The 26338-nt window shown below is 37.8% G+C and overlaps 1 long non-coding RNA gene across 1 annotated transcript in view; it reads right to left on the bottom strand.

Moving 5' to 3' along the window:
- Positions 1–1959: 1959 nt before the first annotated feature.
- LOC306639486 overlaps positions 1960–26338 on the bottom strand; it is a 171659-nt gene continuing 147280 nt past the window's right edge. Inside the window, exons 4-5 of the long non-coding RNA XR_013757669.1 lie at positions 16186–16260; positions 1960–2083 (exon numbers count right to left, since the gene is read on the bottom strand). This is a non-coding gene — a long non-coding RNA (uncharacterized lncRNA). The remainder of the gene's footprint in view (positions 2084–16185; positions 16261–26338) is intronic.

Here is a 26338-nt window from a genome sequence, read left to right as displayed (position 1 = left end):
ACCATTCTATTAGGGGAGTAAGAAATTAAAAGTGTATACCTTCAGTTGAGTTGAACAAGAGAATACTAAAAGGGGACTCTCTAATAAAAGTTTAGTCTTCATCAAAACAGGATGGAAACCTCTAGACAGAGAGCCATCAATGGTACCCTCTTTGGAAACCCTCCCATGCTCTGGGGGTGGGAGGGTGACCCTTGCTTCCTTTTAATAAATTTGCTACATCTAATAAATCTGCTACTCAATTCTCATCCTCCATCATCTATGTACTTCATTCTTCAGGTGCATGAAACAAGAGCCCTCTGGTGCCCCTATGACCCTGTGTCACACCAAAATCATGGAAGACAGAATCCCCCAGAGAAGTAGGGGATGAAAACTTTGACTTCAGAGGCTCCAATTTTGGTAGACTCAAATCACCAGCTCACTTTTTTGCTTAACAATATTTGCAAGTCATCACCTCTAGAGGGAGCTAATCTTACTATCTTAGTTCCTATTAAAAAGGGCAAGAATTGTCAAATAAGGTTTTTAATCTCTAAGATTTGATAAACTAGGGCATTGTCCCTTGTTCCCACACTTTTACTTCCCTATGAGAATATTGGATGGCCATGATGTGGGTGTACAACCAATCCCTGAAGGGAAGGAAAGAAGCCTGTGAATTTCTTCAGCTCATATATGCAAAGTGTAAGGAAAAAATAATGGCTACACCTTGTTTTCCCAAGTACCTTTTCAAAGGGATGCTGTTTTCCTCTCCAAATATCTCTGGTCCTTCCTTAATATAACTAATTCCACCTTAGTAAAACATCAGTAGTTATGGTAATAGAAAAACAAGGCCATACAGAGAGCAAAAGAGAATCCAACAAGTCTAATTTGACCTTCATACTTTCCTGAACTTATAAGACATTTCAACTTAACATTCAAGTTTCCTCTGAGGCAGACTTGTGGGCTCTAACCAGTGTAAGGCTGGGAGGCAGCTGTGTGGAATCTGTAACTCCAAGATATTTTGTTAAGACATGTCTGGTTCTCTGCATCATCTCAGAGTTTCCATATTATACTCAGCTAAACAGAACAATAAATAACAAGCACCAATAGAATCAGACAGAAAAAGTATAGCTGCAGGCTGACAGCTGATGGATGAACCACCATTCTCTGCAGGTAAAAGGGGCTTCCAAATTATAGCCTGGGAAGGAAAGAAACAAGGAGGCGATGCTGTCAGCCAGCTGGAGCCCTGAGATCCCAGAGGCTTTGGTTGATACTGTACAACAATGCCAGAAAGTGGATAGACATGGTAGAGAGGCTGCTGGAGGCCCATGCCTCAATGAAAGGAAAGAGCTCTGTTTTGTAATTTGCAAGTCAGGATAAATACCAGGTCTCAGCCAGAATAGAAATAACCTCCTTTAACTTTCCCCAAACACCTCCACCCCCAACTGCAAAGGCTTATCAGGCTGAGGACTCAGGGCCTCAGCATATGCTAAAAAGAGTCTCCTGTGTTCTAATTAGTGAACTGAACAGGCTTAAAGGATGACTGGGATCAAGGAATTTAAAGAAAAGAGTGGCTAAGGGACTGTATTTCACCTGCAGTCACCCTGAGGCCAGAAAATATATCAGGGAAAAAAGAAATTGGAACCAAAGTGGGTCCAGAGCAGTATTATCCTTGTGAAAATTGCAGTGACCTCCAAAAAGAAGTGAAAACTGCACAAAGTGACAGAATGTTTGACTGAGACCCTTGTGGAGTCACACCTAGATCCCAGCAATGGCCTACTAGCCAGCATCCTGCCATTCATCATCTCTTCCCCCATCCAACCTGCATAATGGTGGCAGATTCATCTTCCCAAACTTTACTTTCATGTTTTTATCCCCTTCTCAGGAAAATGTAAATGTATACTGCCTGTAACTCCTAGAAAGTTTTATATGTTGAATTATCCTTACTCTTCAGTGTAAAACGCAGCTCAGGTCACTTACCTTTAGTCTAAGAAGCTATGAGGGGACCCAGCCAGGGCAGAAAGAACATGTGTTTTGATGGTCTCAGTGCCAACCCTGCACTCCACCATGGGCAAACCTTATTCACATCATTTGACTCTCTCATCTTCATCTGTAAAACAAGAATAAACAATACCAAAGCTTTTAGTAGTTGCCATGACAAAATGGGAAAATGTGTCTAGAGTGTACAGCATGACACACCCTGGACTTGCTGAAAGTTCATGGACAACAGTGTTTGCTTACTAATCATTATCTGTTTTTCAAATTGCCTATGATGTGATACTTTTATTTTCATATTGAAAAATTAATTTTAAAAAAGCAACCATGCTGCCTTATTAAAACTGGGCCACACCAAAATGAGTCTCAGGACAACCAGATTCTGATGAGGAAAGGTAAGGCCTGGAGAAGTTCCAAGGGTGGGTAGCAGCTCTAGCTGCTATAATTGATCTCCTTTTCTTTGTAAACTGACTACTCACAATCTTCCTAGCTGTCCTATGCATTTTCCACAACACCCTACACTGTTCTGATACCTTAGATAGCAACATCAATAGCAGCTGTGCAGAAGGACTCGAATAGAAGTCACAAGCTTCAACACAGAAAGTTCTGGTATTTATATGTCATTGTGTTGGATCCATAGTCCTTGCTTATTCAATTCATGTTTTCTTCAACATGTCCTATGCTATGACAAGGTTGATAGTCTACAGCTGGTTTTGCACCTTCTGAGCTCTTTTCCAGAAGACAAATTTTACATGAACATGACTCAGATCCCATAGGAACTGCACGTGAGGCTATGTGGAAAGCACTCGCCAAGTGTGCTATTCTGCATTTCTACCTAGAAGCTGCATGCCAAATTGGCTGCCCCAGTTTCTTCAAGGAACAAAGGTAAGTTTCCTTCTTAAAAACACTAATGTAAAAATAAGATGAATTTGAAAAGGAGATTAGATGGTGTTCATCATTGGCTGCCCAAATTCAAATGTCTATTAATCTTTGAGGTACAAAAGACAGGAAAAGATCTTCAGGATATAATAACACAGAAATGATAACTTCTAAAGAGGAGATGAAAGCAAGAGCAAATTGAGATCAGAGCAAGAGACAATTTTAAGAAAACAGGACAAGAGAAAATGAGTGATTTACTCTATTGGAAAATACCTGTATATTCTAGGAGCAACAGAACAAATAATGAGGAAGCTTTCATTTCTAATCTTTTTCAGAAGAAAAAAAAAAAAAACTCTACTTCTTTTTCAATACCAGGGATTGAAGATTGAACCCTTTTTTCCACTGAGCTATATCCCTAACCTTTTTGATTTTTTATTTTGAGGAAGGGTTTTGCTAAGATGCCAAGTTCTCACTAAATTCCTGAGGCTGGCCTCAAACTTGCAATCCTCCTGCCTCAGCCTCCCAAGTTGCTGGGATTACAGGCATGTGTCACCATAAACTCTACTCTGAACTTTGCATATGACACAAAACAATGAATGTCTGCCACAAAGGAACCAAGAATACAACAATTTGCTTAGGTAAGTATTTTAGGAGGAAAAAAAAAAAATCTTTCACCATTTTGAAATCAAAGGTCTTGCTTATACAGCTGGTGTCCAAATGGCAAGGGCAAAGAGAAATGAACCTCATAAAACTTTGTACCTCACCCTTTTCGTACCTTGCAAACCAATTCAATCAGGAGAAGGACTATGGGTGGTTTTGAGTTCAGGGTCTACTGCATCAGAAACACAGGGTTGTTTTAAACCGACGCTGTGTGGAGCTATTGCCTTAAAAGAGTTTGAATGGTCAAGGCCAGGAACACTGGTATGACTCAGACTGGGAAGAGAGAAGTAAGCCTCAGAGCATGCCATGGACAGAGAGCTAAACAATCTGGTGAGAGTGCTCAAAATTCTAACAAGAAACGGCTTCGCAATTTGAATCATTAGGTCACTGAAGCCTAATAAAACGAGCCTTTTAGATGGTTTCCAAATAAACTTTATAGAACTAAATTAAATAGGCTGATAGTGGAGCCTTAGGAAAAATTCTGAATATCCTAACCACTTACAGAATTTCTGCCAACATCTTTTATCCCTCTCTTGCACCTTCTTAAATGCCTACTTTCTCATGCCCCAATACTAGCCATTTGGACCCTCTCTACATTATCTTATGTAAGAAGTACATTCATTCTTTTTAAGACTTGTTTTATTTTATTGTTAGTGCTTTTTGTATCCTCTCCTAGAAATCTTTGCTTTGTCTAAGGTCAAAGAGATGTGCTTCTGTGCTTTCTTTTAGAAGCTTTACATTTTCAGCTTGTACATTTAGGCTCAAAATCTATCTTGAATTAATTTGTGTGTATAATGAGATTGAGGTGTATGGTCCTTTTTCCCATGTGTATAACCCAGTCACTCAAACACCATTTGTGGAAAAGATCTTACTTTCTTTGTTGAATTACCTTGGCACGTTTATTGAAAATCAGTTCACTATATATGTGTGGATTTATTTCTAGACTCTTTTCTTCTGCTGATATATGTGTTTGTTTTGATGCCAGAGTCAGTGCCTTATCTACTCTAAGATTTATAGTAGCCCACTCAGATTTAATAGATAACTTGATGTAGAAGCCTAAGACCTAAATTCTAGAGCCAAATTTGGCATTATCTAGCTGTTGAATTTTGAACAACTCATCCAGTTTCTTCATGCCTTAATTTGTCAATCTGTAAAATAAGCTGTAAATCAGGTTTGCAAATTAAAATACTTGGCAGATATTGCAAACGAACTAATCTGGCAGGTGTTATAAAATAATACAATAGGGAATGGTGGGGATTGTGCCAAAGTTCACTTCCAGTCTGAAGATGAAAGTTAGTGCTCAATTCTATCTTGCTGGATGCAAGTCTGTTGCTGATACATATTTTGACTTATTTTTTTAGAGAAACAAACAAAATACAGATGCCTAGCCCTTAAATTACCCATTTGAGATCTCTGAACTAGCAAATCTCTCAAAATGCTAATACTGCTTTTACAGTTATTCTGAGGAATCAAAAAGGAAACCTATGAAACTGACTGCCACTGTGCCTCATATGTAAAAAATATGTAAAAAAAAAAAAAAAAGTTTTTTCCAGACCCAATAGTACATAACTTGTGTCTCAAATTTCTACCACTAATGCTGCTTTTCTTACAAGTCAGCAATCATTTCCTCCCTTAAATCCAACTACTAGCTCACTCACCATTGAGATCACAGTCCTCCCTGTGCTGAAATCTTGTGATTACTCCCTCAGAGTCTTTCTCTACCTTTTTCCAACCTAGTCTGTGCCCAGGTAGTCTAATATGTGAACTCCACAAACAGGCTCTTTCGTTGTGTTGTTTCCTGTTGGGTTTAGCCAATGGGGACATCAACAAAGACTCAAAGGTGAAAGAAGAGTGAGGCCATAGTGTATATTTCCTCAGTGCCTGACCTGCTAAGTCACCACAGCTGACTATGGCCTAAAGTCAATCTACCTCCAGGATGCTCTCCCCATAAAGATGATTTATATCAGTCAGTGTGAGCCACTACAACAAAAATACCACGCACTGGGTACTTAGCGCAAATTTATTCCTTGCAGTTCTGAAAGCTGAGATATCAGAAATCAAGTCATCAGTTAACTTAATTCCTGGTGAGGGTTCCTGGTTTGCATATGGATGCCTTCTTGCTGAGTCTTCCATGGTGGAAAGACAAACACTTTTTTCTTGCATTTCTCCTTAAAAGGGTACTCATCCTAGTCATGGGCCCCACTCTAATGTTCTAATTATTTTCCAAAGAGCCCACCTCCAAATACCAGGACATTGGGGATTTGAAATTTAACATATGAATTTTCTGGGGGGATACAACATTCAGTCTGTAACAGGTGCCTCCCTCTTTGGGTTCCATTAACCCCTTTTTCCTGCTGACCCTCCAGGCCATATCTCTCATGTTCCTTTAAGCTCTGTCTACTCACCTATAAATCATTCAGGTTGAGTGTGCTGTGTCATCTTGTGAATAGACTTTGCCTAAACAACATTCTGTTATCCCAGAAAGAATTCTCCTCATCTCTTTCTGAATCAATGGGGCTACAATCCAGCCAATTAACCAGCCCCAAATCAATGGGTCTATAATAGAAAAGAAGGTTCTCATGGTACCTTTGTCCCTCATTCATCCCTAAGTGAAGGTAAAAAAGACAATAAACTTGACCTGCAAAGAAAAAGAGATTGGTTAAGGTCGAGGATATGAAGTTGGCCACATATTGTAGGAGTGGAATTTTGAATGAAATGCCATTCACCAATTTTGTGACTGGAATTTCTTTTATCTCTGTTCGGCTGGACCAGAAGTGTGAGAGTTCAAGGCTGCTCTGTGCATGCAACCCTTCTTTCTTTCCTTTGTAAATGCTCTGTCTTCGCTCATGCAAGGAGCCACCAGCACTTTTCCCCTAGCATTGGGTACACCTTGAATTGGCTTTTCTTTCTGACATCCACGTTGAAATTAACAAATGTAGAAAGCTGTTTCCCTTGCTTGGATCCAAGCTATATACAGGCTGCTTCTAATGTCTCGACAATCTTTCCACATCGTTCATCCTTGCTTCATAGTTTTACAATGGAACTTCTAAAGTGTTCTGTGCTTTCTTTTGCCTCCTTTGTCACCTCTATTCCATAGTAAACTACCTTAGAAAAGGAGGCTAGTATGAAATGTGGCAGAATTTGTGGACTCCCAATTATATGCATATAAAATCCAAATTTAACATAGTCAATAAAAATGTCTTAGCACACATTTTGACTCATGCCAATTCTTCTTTGGTGTCTACTTTATTACATGCCCTTTGTTCCTTGCTTCAAAATGCCATTATTTTGCTTTCCTTCTCTCCATTCCTATCTCTACTCCATTAGTCTTGGTTCCCGACCCATCATGGCAATTCAGTGATAATAACATCTGTCCCTTCCAAACCATTCTGCTCACCTCTGCTAGATTCATCTTTCTTGAATGCTTCTGTTTTAGTCAGCTTTTTCATCGCTCTGACCAAAAATCTTGACAAGAACAATTTTAGAGATAGAAAAGTTTATTTGGGGGCTCACTGTTCCAGAGGTCTCAGTTCCCAGATGGCCAACTCTATTCCTTTGGGCTCAAGGTGAGGTAAGACATCATGGTGGAGGTAGTGGAGGAAAGCAGCTGGGAGCATGGCACCAGAAAGCATATTTTACCACAGGTAAAATATGTATTATTTATTATTAATGGAAGACTTGTTAAAGAAAAAATATATATAACACATATATGTGTAAAATATGTTATATATATATATATATATATATAATATATACCCCAAAGGCAAGCCCCCAATGACTCACCTCATCGAGATACACCCTACCTGCCTATGGTTACCACCCAGTTAATCCCTATCAGGAGATAGTCTCATACACAAGCTTTGGAGGGACACCTAATATTGAAATCACAACAGCTTCCATTATAAAACTTTTTATTACATATTACTTCAAATGTAAATTCTAGTGCACAAGATTTAACGCTTCCCATAATATGCACACCCAACCTCAACTGTCCTAAAGACGATGCATAGGAGAGAAGAGTCTTCTCAAAGTTTCTCCCACTCACCATGTTTGTTCTATCTCCAAGCCATGCCCCTTGCTCGATATGTCATATCATCTTCCCTCTATCTGTAAGCAAGCCCTGTTCAGCTCAGATTCTGCTTTCACAACTTTTTCATCCTGATTTATTCCATACTTAATTCTTTCTATGAACTCATTTGAGAATTTTAGTCCCTTCCATATAATTTAACTATTAAATACACAACATTTTATGCTATTTTCTAATCACTTTAAGTATATTTGCACTAAGTATATTATCAGCGATAATGCTGATGTTTTTGAAGACATCATGAATAGAGGACCTATCAATGGTTTCCCATCTTGCTTTTGGTCTTGCCAGTTGTTCCTCCTCACCAAGACCCTCAGAGATAGAAGGGACAATGACAAGTGGTAAATCAGGTACCAGCTTATAATGATCAGTCGTCTGTATCAGTTTGACTCTGCTGAATTTTCAGTTCTTGAGTCACACACTGATCTGTGTGTTGCTGTGGAGATGTCTTATAGACATGATTAAGGTCTATCATTAGTTGGTTTTTAAAAAGGGGAACTATCCTAGGTAATCTGTGTGGGATTGATTCAGTCAGTTGAAAAATTTGGAGAGTGGAGCTGAGGTGTCACTATGGACACAAGCAATAGCCTGTGCCAGAGAGTTCTAGCCTGCAACTGCTGACAGCCTGCCCTAAGGATTTTAGAATTGCTTAGGCAGACCCCACAATCACAAAAAAATAATTTACTGCAATAAAACTCTTAAAATTTATCTCTTATTAGTTCTGTTTCCCTGTTTTAACCCAGAAATGATAAATATTTGCCTGCCTGGAATTGTCATTAGAACTGGGTAATGGGCAGAGACTGGGAGAATTTTGAACAAAATGGAGATAAAATATCTAGATATCCTGTAACAGACTGTTAGTAGAAATATGGATGTTAAGGATTCTACTAGTGAGGATGCAGAAGACAGTAGAGACCATGGTAGAGAAAACCTACAACACATAAATCTCCACTCAAAGACTGTTGGTGAAAATGTATTAGAGACACACCTGATCAGGACTCAGAAGGAAACAGGAATATGTAGGAACCATAAGAAAAAGATATAGAAAAAGATATACAGGCGATTAACAAATATATAAAAAAGTGTTCAACATCTCTAGTAATTAGAGAAATGCAAATTAAAACCACCTTAAGATTTCATCTTACTCCAACTAGAATGGCTATTATCAAGAACACACACAATAATAGGTATTGGTGTGGATATGGGAAAAAAGGCACACTTGTACATTGCTGATGGAGTTGCAAATTGGTGCAGTCACTCTGGAAAGTAATATGGTGATTCCTCAGAAAACTTGGAATGGACCCATCTTTTGATCCAGTTATCCCACTCTACAGCCTATACCCAAAGGACTCAAAATCAGCATACTACAGTGATACAGCCACATCAATGTTCATCACATGTGAACATCAATGTTCACATCAATGATGCTTATAGTTAAATATAAGAGGAAAGAACTCAGTAAATGGAAGAATTGTTAAAGAAAAGAACTGAGCCTTGATTATTTGGGAAATTCTCATTATATCTAGATTGCAAAAGATGCTAAAATTGGTAGACTTATTGTCAGGAAACATAGCTCTAGAGAAAGAAACAAGGATATGGCTGGACAGCATTTTGCTAATGTCCCAGAAAGATCAGAAGGTTAGAATATTCAACCACACAAGAACCCTGGGAAAGATTAGTCATATGACTCATGGACCTCCTCAGCCATCAAAGCAGAAGTCAGGAGTAGAGATGATATTTTCCAGGAAAGACCAATGGAAGAAATTTTCACCTAATGAAGTGAATCTAAAAATAGTCACAAGAGCACCATGAAGTTCTTGAGAATTTTATACCGAGAGAAACACTTCCTGTTCAAACTGAAAGGGGCAGAGAAAGGATGAAATGAATAAAGGCTGTTGGACTCCCAAATTTCTGCAGGCAGGAAAGAGATTGATCAAACCATTCTGCTGAAAGCAAATGATATTTTGCATGAAAAAGAGCGGACGGTTTAGATGGGGAAGAAAGCAAAGCTTCAAGATTATTTCGAGGACCTAAAAATGTAATGGAGTTTGCCCTGCTGGATTCTAATTTGCTTGAAACTAATGACTATTTCCTTCTATTTTCTCCATTTTTCAATGTGACTATAACTTATATCCTATTCCTATACCACCATTGTATCTTGGGGAAAATATATAACTTCTGCTCCATAGAAATAATGAATGAAAGAGTCAAACAAGTTCTAGACTTCTAACCTATACTGAGAATCCACTCACTAGGACATAGAGCCCAATCAGTCCAAGTTCTGATCCAGTCAGAATACTACTCAAAATGAGAGTTAAAAGCTTTGGATTTAGAGTCAGATTGCTGGGTTTGGAACTCAGCACTCCTCTGTGATCTAAAACAAGATGCTTTAAACCTTAAAAAAGTTTTCTTACCTGCAAAATTACAGTAGTAACTATTCCTTCCTTATGGGTAAAACAGAAATGATAAAAATGTGCCATGAGATTGGAATAGTGCTTAGCAGTTTTATGGATGAAAGAAAAGAAGAGAAATGGAGTGTATGCATACACACCAGTAAGGGGTGATATTATAATAATTCTGAATAATGTATTGAATAATGAACTGTTGCTAAACTCAGAGTAATTCTAATTTTGTACACTTCTTTATCAAAACATTTGACAGAATAAATAATCCTGTTTTTTGTTTTTTTTTTTTTTTTTTTTTTCTTCTTTTAGTTAACAAGGAAATCAGATCTGGAAAGGACGTAGAGCAAACCCAAATAATCCTGCTAACTCAACTAAAATGTCCAAGGAATGGGGAGCAGTAGCCACAAACTGTTTTGGAGTCCTTCTTTCTAAATTTTGGAAGGTATAGGGCGTACTCTGATTGATAGGTCTGAAATACCAATTCAAATATTTGCTTATGCCCTTGAGATATAGATTTATTTCTATAAAAAATTTATCTTCCAGGGTAATTCTTCAAGGAAAATAATAAAGATCATGTTAGATTCTTCCATAGATGAGTTTGCAACCTGGAGTCGCTGGAAAGCTAAAGGCTAATTGCCCTAAGGTCAAGGCCAGCTTCACAGATAAGCAGACTTGGTGATACCTTCCAATATTAATTTCAGAAGCAATATGTATATCCAATGTGTCCCAGACTTACATCTAGCTAACTTGTAAAGAGTCTCTGGCATCTAGGATCTTAACCATGCCTTCCTATTATTTTGCTCTTAACTTGTTCATTCTTTTATTTATTCTTCACTTACTGAGTATCAACTAAAAAACACACATTCACATAGAATCTCTAAAACCTGTGCAAGATTTATAGAGTTTAGAATGAATAAAACATTGCCCTTGTCCTTAAGAAGCAAAGACATTAGAGATCTTTCTAAAAATGAGGATAATATGTATCTACCTCCTATGATATTGTGAGGATTAAATGATATAATGAGTATAAAGTCCTTTTAAAGTCCTGGGACGTGATCAACAACCATTTCTTGCTGTTACTACCCTCATGTCTTGGTAGAGCTCTAAGGGTCTTAGAGAACTAGCCCAATCATGCTCGTTTTTGCATGACCCCACGCCCCACCTCCAGAGTCTCTGATTCAGTAGATCTGTGGTGAGGCTTAAGGATTTGCATTTCTAAGTTCTCAGATGATACTGTTGCTGCTGATTTGCCTCCACACTCAGAGAACCCTGTTTTATTCACGTCCTCGTTTTACAAATGAAAATTTGAGGCTCAAGGGAGTTGAACTGATCTGACCATACTCTCGTCTATAATTAGCTCTCTGACCTCACCTATCATTATGATTTTGCTTTCCCTCTGTGAGAGGTGCATATCATATCAGATATTTTCATTGTATGAACCTTAAAGGAAGTATTATATTATAGGTAGTATTATAGGTAACATAAGTGTTATATATGTTTACATGGACTGTGAGGGGAGGGAGAAATGTCTCTGTACAGGAAAGCCACATAAACAATCACTCACAGATAAGGCCATCAATCATTTTGAAAACTATTTTTTGTTAATTACCTCCTGATATATAACGAAGCCCCTCAAAACCTAGAAGCTCAATACAGTATACATTATGCAGTTTCTTTGTGTCAGGAATCTGGGCATGGTTCAAGTAGATCCTCAGTCTCAGAGTTTCTCACGACCTGCAGTCAGGATAGGGTGAGGACAGGGTGGAGGTCTTATCTGGACTGAACAGGATCTCCTTCCAAGCTCACTTATATGGTTTTTGGCAGAATTCAGTGACTCGGGGCTTTTGGACTAAGGGTCTCAGTTTCTTACAACTCTTGACCAGAGGCCTCCCTCAGTTCCTTGACATCTGTGCTTCTCCAGTAAGACAGCATTCATCAAAACCAGGTGGGTAGAGAGTGCATGAGCAAGATGGAAGTCCCATTCTTTTGTAAACCTGTCTGTGAAGGGAGCATCCTATTGTCTTTACCAGATTCTATTGGTTCCAATCAAGTCAGTGGATTCAGCTCATTTTCCACGTGAGATTACCCAAGGGTTTAAATAACAAGAGTGGGGATGAGTGAGGTCCATGCCAGAAGCTGTATATTGCTCATGTAAACCCAACTCCTGGTATCACAGACAAGAACACTGAAGCCCAGAGATCACACATGACTTATTGTATAGCCAGTCTACTTCCCTCACTAGGATTCTAATGCTCTTTCTATGATATCACTGAGAAATTCTCTGCATTTGATCACTGTTACAGATATCTCAAATGAGATATAGATTTAAAATAAAGGAACAAAAAGTTCTGATGGCATAAAAGCTTATGTTTATCAAATCAAAATTGTAATTCATATAAATCTCAGGAAGCATTTGCTTAATCATCATTATAATCAAGACAAAGTGTAATGTAATAGATCCAGCAAACAATTTTTTTGGCATCCTGTTCAAATAACACCAAGATAAGCATTTTTCTTTTGGATCTTACAAATACAATCTAGGAGGAGATTTCCTTGTGTATCTATTGGAAGAATCTACATCTCTTCCTGACCCTGTGAGATTCTCCTACATTTTCCAAAACTAAATATACTTGGTAAATATATATCATAGACCCTCTAAAGTGACCTTTATTCCCCAGGCAGCTGAATAGAAAGGGCTAAAACACACAATCATTTCAGGTTTCGTACATAGTTATTTATCATGGACCAAATACAAGGTACATGCCAGGCTCTAAGGAATCAGTGGTAAACAAGACAGAAGAGGTTATTGATTTAATGGCCCTTCAGATCTTGTAGGGAAAACAGACATGTTTTAAACCTTAAAGATAATTAATTAGTATGTAAAGTGGCTTTGAAGGTAGAGGCACAGGGTTGTGTGAGAATACAACAGGGGCCCTAACCTAATATAGAGATGTAGAAGGACATGACAATTAAGCTGAAATATGAACAGGGCATAAAATTTGCATATTCCTTTCCTGTATGTAAGCAAATGGTCAAAAAAAGGAGCGTTTTAGGCAAAGGCTCCAAGGTGAAAACAGATCATTTTACTGGTAAGATAGAATCACAAAATTTAGAAGACGGAACTATACAAATCATTTTCACACATGATTGGGAACTAGCAGTATAGCTACCATTGATTATACATAGTGTGGCAACATTTTTAATTGAGCTATGGGTCTGTCATACTTGACAGTGTGGTCCAAGATTAACATATGACCTCTTGCCAACTGGCATATCTCTGGAGAGTAGAGCTCATAGATCAGTCCTATTCCTGACTTAAGGCAGGGTGAATATTCTGTTGTTGACTTTGGAAAAAATTTTCCATATTTCTAAAATGAATCCAGGTGAGGGGTATGTCTTGTGGGTTAAGAAGGGATAATATTCATACAATTTGGTTCCTTCCATTGGGGACAGACTCCATACAAGAAGAAAACTTCCCAAGAAGGGAAGGTTTTAAAGATTAATCATTGGAAATTTTCATTAATGATGAGTCATTAGTGATAAATCATTCATGATCCCCTTCCCGACAATGATGGGTAAAGTGATCCATCAGAATGGAGGGCTCTGAGCAAAAGCTGGGACACCAGCTACAAAGGAGAACTGGGTCCCAGGACTCCCTGGAGGGTTAACACATTTGCTGAATAGCAAAGACAGCTCTCCCAAAGGAAGCCTCTGCACTTTCCAAACATCTTTACAGTGCCATCTAGTGGAGGTTAAAATTACTGCATAACAGTCCCAATGCCTGAGTTCTACTGCTAAAGCCAAAATCAGCACTCCGGCTCTAAAATCTCAGAGTGCTTTTGTCCAGCAACACCAAATATCAGATTTTGCCATTACATTGAACTTTAAGTCTCCTATAGCTATAAAATGAAGAGAAAGCATGTTTCACTCCAGTTCTGTTACAGAAATCAAAAATTATTTTTAAATGCTAGAGACCAAGTAGTTAATAGAGGCAGAAGAGAGATTCTTGAAATGGCAAAGAGTAGACAGTAAGTAGTAAAGATTAGCTGACCATGAGCTTCTGCAGGGTGTTCTAATATAACAGAGAGATGTCCTGGGATAGAGAGAGGGTATAAGCTTTGGAATAAAGGCCAAAAGCTGGTTCCATGACTTAGTGGTAGTCTGACAACACAAAAGAGGCTCACCCATCTTGAAGCCTTGTTCCCTCATCTATAAGAAGACAATGGCCACATCTGCCTCACATGGATATTCTTAAGATTAAATGAGTGCAAATTAGTACAGCCACTCTGGAAAGCAGTGTGGAGATTCCTTAGAAAACTTGGAATGGAACCATCATTTGACCCAGCTATCCCACTCCTCAGCCTATACCCAAAGGACTTAAAATCAGCATACTACAGTGATGCAGCCACACCAATGTTCATAGCTGCTCAATTCACAATAGCCAGATTGTGTAACCAACCTAGATGCCCTTCAATTGATGAATGGATAAAGAAGCTGTGGTATGTATATACAATGGAGTATTACTCAACCATAAAGAATGATAAAATTATGGTATTTGCAGGCAAATGGATGAAATTGGAGAATATCATGCTAAGTGAGATAAGCCAATCTCAAAAAACCAAAGGACAAATGATCTCGCTGATAAGCAGACAATGATACATAATGGTGGGTGGGAGGGGGGCAAGAATGGAGGAAGGAGGGGCTGTATAGAGGGAAAAGAGGGGTGGGAGGGGTGGGGGAAAGGAAAAAATAACAGAATGAATCAAACACCATTACCCTATGTAAATGTATGATTACACAAATGGTATGCCTCTACTTCATGTACAAACAGAAAAACAAGATGTACCCCACTTGTTTACAATAAAAATAAATTTTTTAAAAAAGATTAAATGAAGAAATACAGGCAGCCCTTACCAACAGGAGATACTATGGGAGGGTTAATTCCCTCCCCACTGACGCCATCAAACCCTCCACTAATGTTTGGCTCAACAATCTACTCTTTTCCACTGGACACTACAACTGAACTTTGATTCTTCCATATCTTCCTAACTCTTTCCCTCAACTTTCCATTCTAACACTCTTCATCTCAAGGAATCAACTAGCTTTAATCCAAATGTCCATGACAGGTCAGATAACTTTTTCCAGAAGTGGCTGGAAGATTATTCAGGCTTCTGTCCGCTCCTTACAGAAAATCTATAGTAATTGTTCTTCCCCCCAGTACTACAGGCAACACAGAGACAAAAGATGCCAAGGGCTGCTGACCCTAGACCCAGACAATAATGTGCTCAGCTAATCCTTCTTTATGCATATTTCCCTCCTATTCTTCTCTCACCTTCAAAGATTTTTGTTTTTATTCATCAGGACTTGAGTCAGCTGCCCTCACAGAATGACACAGCTTTTTGCCTCCGGATCTCATATACCTAAGTGAGTAATGCCTTGTAGCTGGGAGAACAATAAAGGAGGACAAGGTTTTAATTCATTGCTGAGAAAAATAAGTATGTGTCCCCTACTTCTTTTTAAACATTTATTCTTTGCTACGAGGAAGTGTTATCACTTAAAAGGTGGGGGTGGGGAGAAACTTCTTTCCTCTATGTTGTTGGTCTGGTTCTCTCAGAGGCAAAAATGTTTTCCTAGGTGCTGGTGATTTTCCTCCCAAGAAGCCCATAGGCAACCAAATTGATTTTTCAGGTCGAAACAATTTTAGAGTCTATTTATCTTTTCAGGATGATGTCCTTCACCAAATCATTTTGTCATCTCTTTGCTGTGGGTTTTTGTAACAGAGAAGAGTGTAGGCTCTTATACTTAAAAATAAATAAATAAATAAATTTGTCTTCTTTGTTGAAAGTCCTCCCCCCACACCCTCTGAGAGAAAACTCCAGGTATGGAATAAAACACTGATATCTGTGTTAATGAAGGAATAAAATGCTTTCTCTATTTTAATTTAAGATTAGTTTTCTCCACTAGTTCTACAAAAATGACTTTACAGGTAAAATTTAATAAATGTAAGAAGGAGACATTGTAAAACAACAACAACAAAAAAATCTGTCGTAAAGACAATTTCCACATTTATTTTTCTTCCCACTGGAACATTGAGAAAAAGGCCTGAGACATGAATTTTACTTTTTCATTATAAAATCAATGCATATACTGGTTAAAAAAGAAACACCATAAAATGTCTCCACACACCTTTATCCCCAGATGCATTCTGAATTTACAACTTTTTTGGTGCGTAGAAATCAAGTCCTATTTCTTGTCTTTTCTCTGTAATATATTTGGAGATCTTTTTAGGTCCATGTTTTAAAATCTACTTCATTTCTTAAATGACTACATGCTATGGATTTTTAAGGTTATACCAAAATTATTTACCCAGATCTTGATTTATATTTTTTTCAGAAACTTTAGCACATCGCTATTATAGACTATGCTCAAGAACATCCTTTAAAATACATTGTCAAGGGGTTTGGGGATATAGCTCAGTTGATAGAGTGCATGCCTCACAAGTGCAAGGCCCTGGGTTCAATCCCCAGCACAGCAAAAAATAAATAAATAAGTAAATAAAATACATTTTCATATGTTTGGATAGGTAAGTCTGCATGATACACTTGAGCAGTGAAATTGCTGGGTCAATGTGATGAGGAGAGAAGGGAACAAGGTGCAAACTTTTTCAGTTGCTAGGTTTGTGAGTCAAGTGAACAAGCAGATGCTAAGACCACTACCATATCTAGTCCAATCTTCCAAGCAGACTGATAAAAACTAGTACCAGGCAGCATATAATCACATTGGTATTGCCATTTTAAAATTCTCCACCATTAAAAACATCTCTTTAGGCTTTATATTATTAGGTTGTGCAACTTTTTCCCATTTCCCCTTCTTACCTTCTCCCTATTAAAGTGTGAGTGAATAACTTTGATAAGATCACAATGAGAGGAGAATCTTCTAATCCAAGTGTTACCCTTCTGAACTGAAATTTGACTGGTCTAGTTTCATCTCTGGCCATTTGGTCATTCTTCATTGATTCCTAACACTGTGTACTTGACCTTGAAGACCGTGTAGATCCTTAGCCAAGAATCATGGGCTTTGTCATTGCTTCTAGGCATGAATTCCCAGCACTCTGCCTTTTGTTTAACCTCAGGCACTTGTCTTCCTAAAGTAATGTCATGCCCTTCCATTAGGACACAAAAGTATTTTTTGAATTTCCTACATGCTGTGACCAGACTGGGGATAACTGGGAGCATCTTCTCAATGTACATAAATACCACCTTCCCAAAGGCTGTCCTATAGCTCCTGAACTACTGTAGATATGCCTGAGATATAGAGCTTGGAAAAACCTGGGTTCACTCTCCACATATCTTTGGTTTCTGTAAGGCAAAGTTAGGAGGGTAAGTGGCACAGGAATTCCATTTCCATTGTTGGAGTTCCAGGTTGTCAAAGAGCCCAGTCTGATCCCTTCTGATCTTCTTTACTTGTGCCTACTTCTTTCACTGTCTTGGGAAAGCTGTTGTTACCATATACTACATCACTACATTATAGAGTTTAAGAAAACTTTATGCCCAGTTTGCTTATTATTTAGGGATTTTTTGCAGCAGGGGTGGGGGACCAGGAATTGAGCTCAGGGACGCTCAACCACTGAATCACATCCCCAGCTCTATTTTGTATTTTATTTAGAGACAGGGTCTCACTGAGTTGCTTAGCACCTTCCTGTTGCTGAGGCTGGCTTAGAATTCACGATCCTCCTGACTCAGCCTCCCAAGTAACTGGGTTTACAGATGCGTGCCACCACCCACAGCTATGCCCAGTTCTTTAGCTTAGTCCTTGATGTATAAATTCTTTATTCTCTTAATAAAAGCCAGTCTTTTAAGACTACTAACTTGCCATTGACCAAAATAGAGCCTAATTTGTGGCTCAGTGATTCTCATATTTTAAGGTCTATCTGACCTTCTCTAGAACCAGTGTACTTTATTGACTCAAGGGGTAGAAAGCCCCAGGATATCATGATTTACTGGGAATGAAAATTTGTGAGAAAAAATAACAATGTATTGTATTCTTGAAAACTGCTAACCTAGTAGAGTTCTGACCACAAAAACAAAACAAAACAAAAATACTACATATATTAAGGAACGCATATGCTGAACAGCCCAGTTAGCTAATACACAATGTATATGTATTTCAAAACAACATGTTGTGCATAATTAATTCACTATCAATATTTGTTAAAAAATAAATATTAAGATAAACTTGTGCCTCTAAAGTATTATAAAACAATACATTTAACGAAACTATACCTTTAAATTACAAAGAAACAAAGAGAAGTGGGAAGGAAGGAAGGAAGAAGGCAAGTGGCCAAGCTGTCATCAAATAATTGATAACTAATGTAATTTTTCACCAGACCATGTGCACTACAAGAAATGTTAGAGGAACTTCTTTTGGATAAAAGGAAATGATACTAGATGGCATCTCAGATTCTTAAAGAAGAAATGAAAAGCATCGGAAATGGTAAATATCTTGGCAAATATAAAAATCTGTTTTCCTCTTAATAATACAACTGTTTAAGGCTAATATCAGAAAATTATATTGTGGGTCTGGTCATATACCTAATAGTAATATGCATAAAAATATATAGAAAAATATTTAAAACACATTTTAGTCAGAATCAATGGTGATTATTATTAATAACAGACTTTTTTTGAGAGGCAGGTTTACTTATTTGGTAGCATAAGCATTTCAAAACTTCTGCATAAATGTGTATTATGTATATTTATGCACTTATATTTCTATATAGGTACCTATTGAAATCCAATCTTTTACAATAGCTAATGTTTTATATATCCAATAGAATAGCACTTTGCTAAAAGTTTAAATGAATCAATCTAAATAATTTGTGTAAAAATCATTGCCATTTCAAGGATGAGAAAAAATAATACTTAAAGAGGTCTTATGTTGCACACCTAGCAAGTGAAGAATTTGAACCCAGCCTAATTCTTTTTTTTTTATTTGTTTTATTGTAAACAAATGGGATACATGTTGTTTCTCTGTTTGTACATGGAGTAAAGGCATACCATTTGTGTAATCATAAATTTACATAGGGTAATGTTGTTTGATTCATTCTGTTATTTTTTTCCTTTCCCCCCACCTCTCCCACCCCTCTTTTCCCTCTATACAGTCCTTCCTTCCTCCATTCTTGCCCCCCTCCATAACCCTAAACCTAACCCTAACCCTAATGCTAATCCCTCTCACCCCCCCATTATATGTCATCATCCACTTATCAGAGAGATCATTCGTCCTTTGGTTTTTTGAGATTGGCTTATCTCACTTCTCCAATTTCATCCATTTGCCTGCAAATGCCATAATTTTATCATTCTTTATGGCTGAGTAATATTCCATTGTATATATATGCCACAGTTTCTTTATCCATTCATCAACTGAAGGGCATCTAGGTTGGTTCCACAATCTGGCTATGGTGAATTGAGCAGCAATGAACATTGATGTGGCTGTATCTCTGTAGTATGCTGATTTTAAGTCCTTTGGGTATAGGCCAAGGAGTGGGATAGCTGAACCCAGCCTAATTCTAAGAGCTAAATTTTCTAGCCTATACTTAAATCATAGAAAGAAAAGAATTATCATTTTGTTGTTGATGATGTCACTATGGTGTTTTTATGATTATCAACCCTCTAGTCAACAATAAAAAACTCAGCATGATGGGGTGGGAGGTGGTGGGGGAGGGAAAGATAATGGACTGAAACAGCCATCATTACCCATGCACATGTATGATTACATGAATGGTGCGTGAATCTACATTGTGTACAACCATAGAAATGAAAAGTGGTACCCCATTTGTGTACAATGAATCAAAATGCAGTCTGTAAAAATTTTAAAAAGAAGAAGAAAAGAAAATCTCAGCACATAGAGTGAATCCAACCTAACAAACAGTTGTAGGTCACAACATCCAGAAAGAACTGTGCATGCAGCCAGCTATTCCATCATCACGGTCACCCAGTTCTTTAATGAAGCATCCATAGATGTGCTTTCCGAAAGATCCAATGCCAACACCTTTGTCTTCAAGTATCAAGAAGCACAGACTCTGGAGTCTGAAGAAAAGTTAGAAGACAAATAGCTGAGCAGACGGCCTCGAGGATGATGGAATGTCTGTGTTAATAGCAAACAATCCTGCTGGCCTTCCTGCTTGCCCACCAATGTGTTTTTCTCAGTCAAGCAGCACTAATAGAACTCTTAAAAGCAATTTATGTTGGCACTTTCTTCATTTTTATGGATTTCATAAAGCTCAGGAAAGTTTACTGAGTGGCTTGCTGTGGTTATATTTTCCAGGCATGGCTGGGCCAATAGGGGACTGAGAATTGACTATTTTTCCCCTGTCCTAGAGAAATGGCACAGACAAACATGGTCCCTGGACAATTCTATCTATGTCTATGGATACATATTTCAGTAAATTTGAGTTTGAACATTTTTATATCATAAGTCACAATATTCATCCAAGAATACTAGAATATATGGTTAGAAGTTAGTTAGAGGACCCCAAAACATCTTTAAGAACACTTTTTATTATTTGTATAAATTCTCTGTTATAATTAAGGAGCTCAAGCCCCATGCAAATAAAAAAATTCAGAAAGAGTCACAGATGCTCTCAGGAATATGAAAGAACACACACACACACACTCACACACACAAACTGTATCTGACTTTCAAGGATTTCCTCCTTAATCCCTGTCTCCCCAACTCTACTCCCATATCAGCTAACAATGTTTTTAACAGCAAAAACATGATCCTTGTGTTAGGCTCTTTCTTTTGTTCTTTCCTTCTTTCATTCATTGTCTTTTTCATTCTTCTTTCATTTATTCCTTCCATCGATCTTACTTTCCCCCTCCTTCTTTTATCATTTGACGAATATTTGAGGAGTATATATGCTTAATGTGCTTTGTGCTTAATGCCAGCTATAAAAGAAGAAAGAAAAAGTCCTTGCCCCTTTGAGATAAAAATCTAGCAGTTGGAGCTCACTGCATGTTGATGGATTAAAAACTTCCTTCACTTTGTGGTTCCTTGTGTTCCTAAATAGAATTGTTGAAAGAAGTAGCAGTCCCAGATGGCCCCATAGAAGAATATTTCCAAAGCAGAGACCAGCAACTATAAAGTCCTACAGGGCCAGGCAGGTGAAACAAAAAAAAAGAAAAAAAAAAAAAATGAGTGAAGCAGCTCACATTGAAAAATAGAAAGAAGTAAGGACTATGGAAGATCAGAAGCATACATTCCATCTAAATTGGGCAAGTTCTACTCAACTCTTACTGATAGTTTTCATGCAGAAACGTAACCCTTAATCTCCAAATTTTTTTCAAGAGAAAGCAGAAATTGTGGTATAATTCCTTCATTTTAAAAAGAGCATGTAGCCCAAATGGATAATATCTGAGAACTACACATAGCCAGTGAACTGCCAGTTAATGACCATTCTTCTAATTTTTTTTTTTTTTTCTTTCAGTTTATTTTGACAGGTAGGCCTTCCCAGCAAAGGTATAGAATTTTACTCTTGACCAATCAGAGCACAAGACTTGTGATTTCTATTGATTCACGTATCTTATAAATTCGGCAAAAATGAATGACAAAGCAGTGTGCAAAAATAGAATTCTATGATCTTATGTTCCTCTTTTAAGCTCTTTCACAGGTCTAGTTGGAGAAGATCAAAGTACTGAGAAGTGATGCCTGGGTAGTTAGCAGGGCTTATTTCTATGGTTGCTTTGGAGTTACCATTGAGAAGCTGGTAAGTAATTCTAACCAATCTCATGACTTTCTAGATCCACCATCTGGGTCTCTTTTTTAGCTGTCCATTCGCCTGAAGGTAATGAGTACCATGGTGATAACTTCCTCTGCCAAGTCAAACTGAAGCTTGAATGAGCTTCTTGGCACATCTCAGGAATGAGACAGACAGCATTACCCTATGCACAAATTATATGAATTTACATTGTGTATAACCATAGAAATGAAAAGTTATATCCCATTTGTGTACAATGAATCAAAAGGCAGTCTGTAAAAATAAAAAGTAAATAAATAAAATTTAAAAAAAGAAAGAATATAAAGGAGAAAAAATTTTTTAAAAAAGAATACATATTACCTTTGACAGGTTACCTACTCTTCCTATAGAACTATCTTCCAGCAAAATATGTGGGTCACAAAAAAGTTTGAGTCACTCTCTACAGCAGCACTTCCTACCATGTGGCATACAGAATTCTGGTCCCAAAAGGTTCTTTGGAAAGATGGAGGGCATATTTTGTATTTATATCTGTTTAGAAAATAAGGCAAGGAATAGTCTACACACAAACACACACACACACACACACACACACACACACACACACACACCCCTTCCTGACCCTCATTTTGGAAAGTTCTCAATTAAATTGAAACACTGCAAGGTTTAAGGATTTATAAGTATAAAATCTGGATGAACTTTAATTCAGTGTTTACCAAATTTGCATAACCAAGGAGCACTTTCTTATGTAATACCCAGGTACATATCTGCAGAAATTGCTTTTGGCATTGTTGATTGGAACTAACAATATGACTGCCCCACAAATGTCAAACCGCATTTAATTAAAATAATACATATTTTGATTTATGTTAAAATATGTTTTGAACAACCTGGTGTTTTTGAATTTTCTCCACTGGATATTCTCTAACTTAAAACATAGTCCAATAAAGGACCCCATGCAGTTTCATCATCAAACTGACTTATATAATATTTCACATAATACAGAGCATTTTAACAAAAATTTCTTCATTTGATCCTCTCAGGCAAATATCTCCTTGTGTTTTGTTTGCTCACTGCAAATAATGGGGTAAATGAATGACTTGCCTAAAGTCACACAGCAGATAACTATAAGATTGTAATTCTACTAGTTCCTGGTAAATAGACACCTCAAAACCCTAGTTCAACTCAATAATTCCAGATGGCTCCTAGTCACTATATCCAGTAATGCTCTTCCAAACTTGCATATGAGTTATGGTCAAAAGAATGGTCTTTGTTCATAATGACACTATGAAAGGCACTAGCTCATGCTTACAAAAGAGGCTCTTTGGAAATCTGTGATGAGTGTGAATGACAGTGGCAAAGCAGCATAACTCACTAGAACTATTTTACCCATGTAAAGAGTAAAGGTATGCACTAGTTCAAACACTGCATATGAAAGAGACTATGGTGGGAAAACTAGGAAAATGACTCTTTAATAACTGGGCAAAAAAGTAACAGTTTTAAGACAAGGTGCATGATCAGCTTCCAAAGGAGAAATTCAAAGACAGAAAAGGAGACAGACCAAGCAAGGAGGCTGAGAACTGTGAAAATAACCACTGAGTTTCACAATGTAGATAATTAATACCCTTGGGGAGAGCAGGTCCCAAAGTGGGACATTGGTCACAAAGGGTTCATAGGTGATTGTTTTACCTGACCACATGTACATCTGCTCAAACCTAAATTTAGAATTTATTGTAATTTGGTCAGAAATCATTGAGTTTCAATAAATTTCATGAGTTACAACATAAAATGTGTTAAAAATGCTTTCATACCTTCCTTCTTTTCAACCTGGCAGAGAGCAGTTAAATGCTGCTATTTTCCCAAACACAGATATGAATTTGTCTCTGCTGCCTTTGAGCAGGATGCTTTCAAAATACCTCAGTTTGAGGAGCTTTTCCCTATGACATGGGGCTTCCTGTAGCTGACCTCAAAGAGCATTTATTCAGGTCAGTCCCACATATTAATCATACCAGGTTGCAGGAAAGTCTCACAGCCTCGTAGTGATAGTATTACCTATTCGGCCTTATGGCTAGAAGAATGTACAGCTTTGGTGCTCTTGAATGGGGAGGCTCTAAGGGAACCAGGGAAGTCTGTGAACCTAGTGCTCTCTGTCTTCCAATCTGGCTACCTTAGAAGTCTTTGCCAAGGGAGCTAACAACAGCAACAGTAACAGACTTTGTTTTCTGTATGCTGGACAAGACTTCAACGTCTTAGATTACTGTTCACCCAACCTCCATAAAGTAGTCATTGGCTCCTTGAAATGCTCTAGCTATTCTTGTCTAGTCAATGGCTGGCTATCAGTCTTCATGGTCCTCCTCAAATTAGTCCCTTTCTTTTAGAAAGTTTTCCCAATTGTCGCAAGCCTACAAAAAAAAAAAAAAAAAAAAAAAAAAAAAAAAAAAAAAAAAAAAACTTTCTCAGGACACATTGTTTACTTATACAATATCATGGTTATTTTCCAAATAATTTATATCTGACCTTTGCCTTTTCATTAAAATCTAAGTTCTCAGAAAATAATGGAAGCAGCCTCACATTGAACAGAGCTCTATGCCAAGTTCTCATAACAGTGACTGGAATTATTCTCTCTGTTTTATAGATAAGGAACCTGAGTCTCAGAGGTTTCCTAAGTAACACAGCAAGAAAATGATCAAGCCAGGACTTGATGCTAATTCTATGTGGCTGCAAAGACTGCTTCACCATAGTACTCTACTTCCTGTCATAGCAGAAGCTATAGACTTTATGTGTGTGCTAAAGCTTTATGTTTCTTATGAGTTAGATGTACTTCCCCTGTTTCTGCATGGGTTAAAAAGTAAAAATACTTTGTTAACCAAGAAAGTAAGAGATCATTTGTTGAACCAGGAAAAAGCAAAAGCAACAAATCAAGATCCTTTGAAAAATAAAGCCATCAGTTATACCAGTCTGATCAATAAAGACAAAGGCCCAATGTGTTCATGAAATCAGCATCTATATAGGAAGTAAGGAGGGTTTTGCCCCCTCCTAAGTATCAAGGAGACATGTGGTGTATTTGTAATACTTCAGACTTAAGTGGTATCAGTTAAAAAAAAAAAAAATCTCTATGATTCCAGAACTTGAAACCCTCCCTACATTTGATTTCTTGCTTATCTGACATTTTATTGTCTACCCTATGCCAGGCACTGTTAAGTACAGGGAATGCTATACAGACCTTGCCTATTTTAGGAAGCGCATGCAATGGAATATGATGTAATGGGAGATATTTTAGGAAACATTTGCAGTGGAGTATGATGAGCACATTGGATATGTCATGAGGAACAGTGGAGATATGAGGGAAGGAGTAACAACTCTGTTTAAGAGGGTCAAAGGCTTTTGGTGGAGTTGGTTGAGTTGAGATTTAGAGCATTAAAAGAATGTTTGAAGAATATTCAAAACAGAAGAAACAATATTGCAATATTGCAAAGATACCATGGCATGAAAAATTGGGGCATTTTTCCAGAAGTCTGAGTAGTTCCTTTCCTATACAACAATAGAGGAGGCATGAAATAGAATGGTGGGTAAGAGGACAGAGACAGCGCCAACTTGTCTACACCAAGCTTCACTGGAAATACTTCCTATGCTTGACTTGAAAAAAAACTCATCAAGGATTTTTTTTTTTTTAATCTGCTATACTTTAGCAATCTCTCTCCCTCTCTCTCTCTCTCTCTCTGTCTCTCTCTCTCTCCCTTTCCCCTGCCCACCCACCCCCTGCCACAGCCTCACATAAAAGGTATTAATATAGATTGTTCAATTAGACTTACTTAGGAAAAAACCAAATCTCAGCAATTCTTGGAACACATGAGCACGTACATGTTTAGGCAGGTGGCATCTTCAAAAGTGAAGATGCCACCGTCCTAGAACATAAATAAATAAATGGGCTCTTACAGGATCAGTAAAAGAATGAGACCCTTGAGTGTGTCATCCCTGGCTACAGGTAAAATGAACCAAATGACCATCATCCATTTTACATTCTTTCATTAATTCAACAAACATTTTTTGAGCATTTGCCATGTAACAGAGCCTGTTTTAGGTGCTGGGGATACAACAGTGAATAGAAAAATTTTCCCTGCCTCATGGATCACTCATTCTGCAGGAAAAGACAGAACATCGTACAGATAAGCAAGACTATTCGAGGATGAGAACTGTTATGGAGAAAAATGAAACAGGGCAGGGGACAAGGAAGTGTGGAAGTGTGTAGGAGAGAGGATACTACTTCATATAAAATGTTAAGAAAAGGCTGCTCCAATAAGATGGAGCAGAGGAACTGGAAGGAAGCAAAGGAACAAGGCATAGAGCTATCTGAAGGAGGAACATTGTTGTTACAGGGTCAGTAAGGAGGTCTGAATGGCCCAGGAGGACTGGAGAAAAGAGTGGTAAAGATGAGACCAAGAGGTGGCAGGACCACTCCAGGCTGGGCTCAGAAGAAGGGTGACCACATAGACCGGTTGGTCTGCACAGTTTCATTTACAACTGCCGTCCATATAATTATTGAAAGAGGGTCCTTATGGAAAGGACCTTCATTCTCTCCCCAGAAAA

This window comes from Sciurus vulgaris (genome assembly GCF_902686455.1).
Source record: "Sciurus vulgaris genome assembly, chromosome: 11".
Classification (NCBI taxonomy): domain Eukaryota; kingdom Metazoa; phylum Chordata; class Mammalia; order Rodentia; family Sciuridae; genus Sciurus; species Sciurus vulgaris.
The sequence above is the reverse complement of the archived record's forward strand: the minus strand, read 5'-3'. Positions and strand labels throughout refer to the sequence as shown.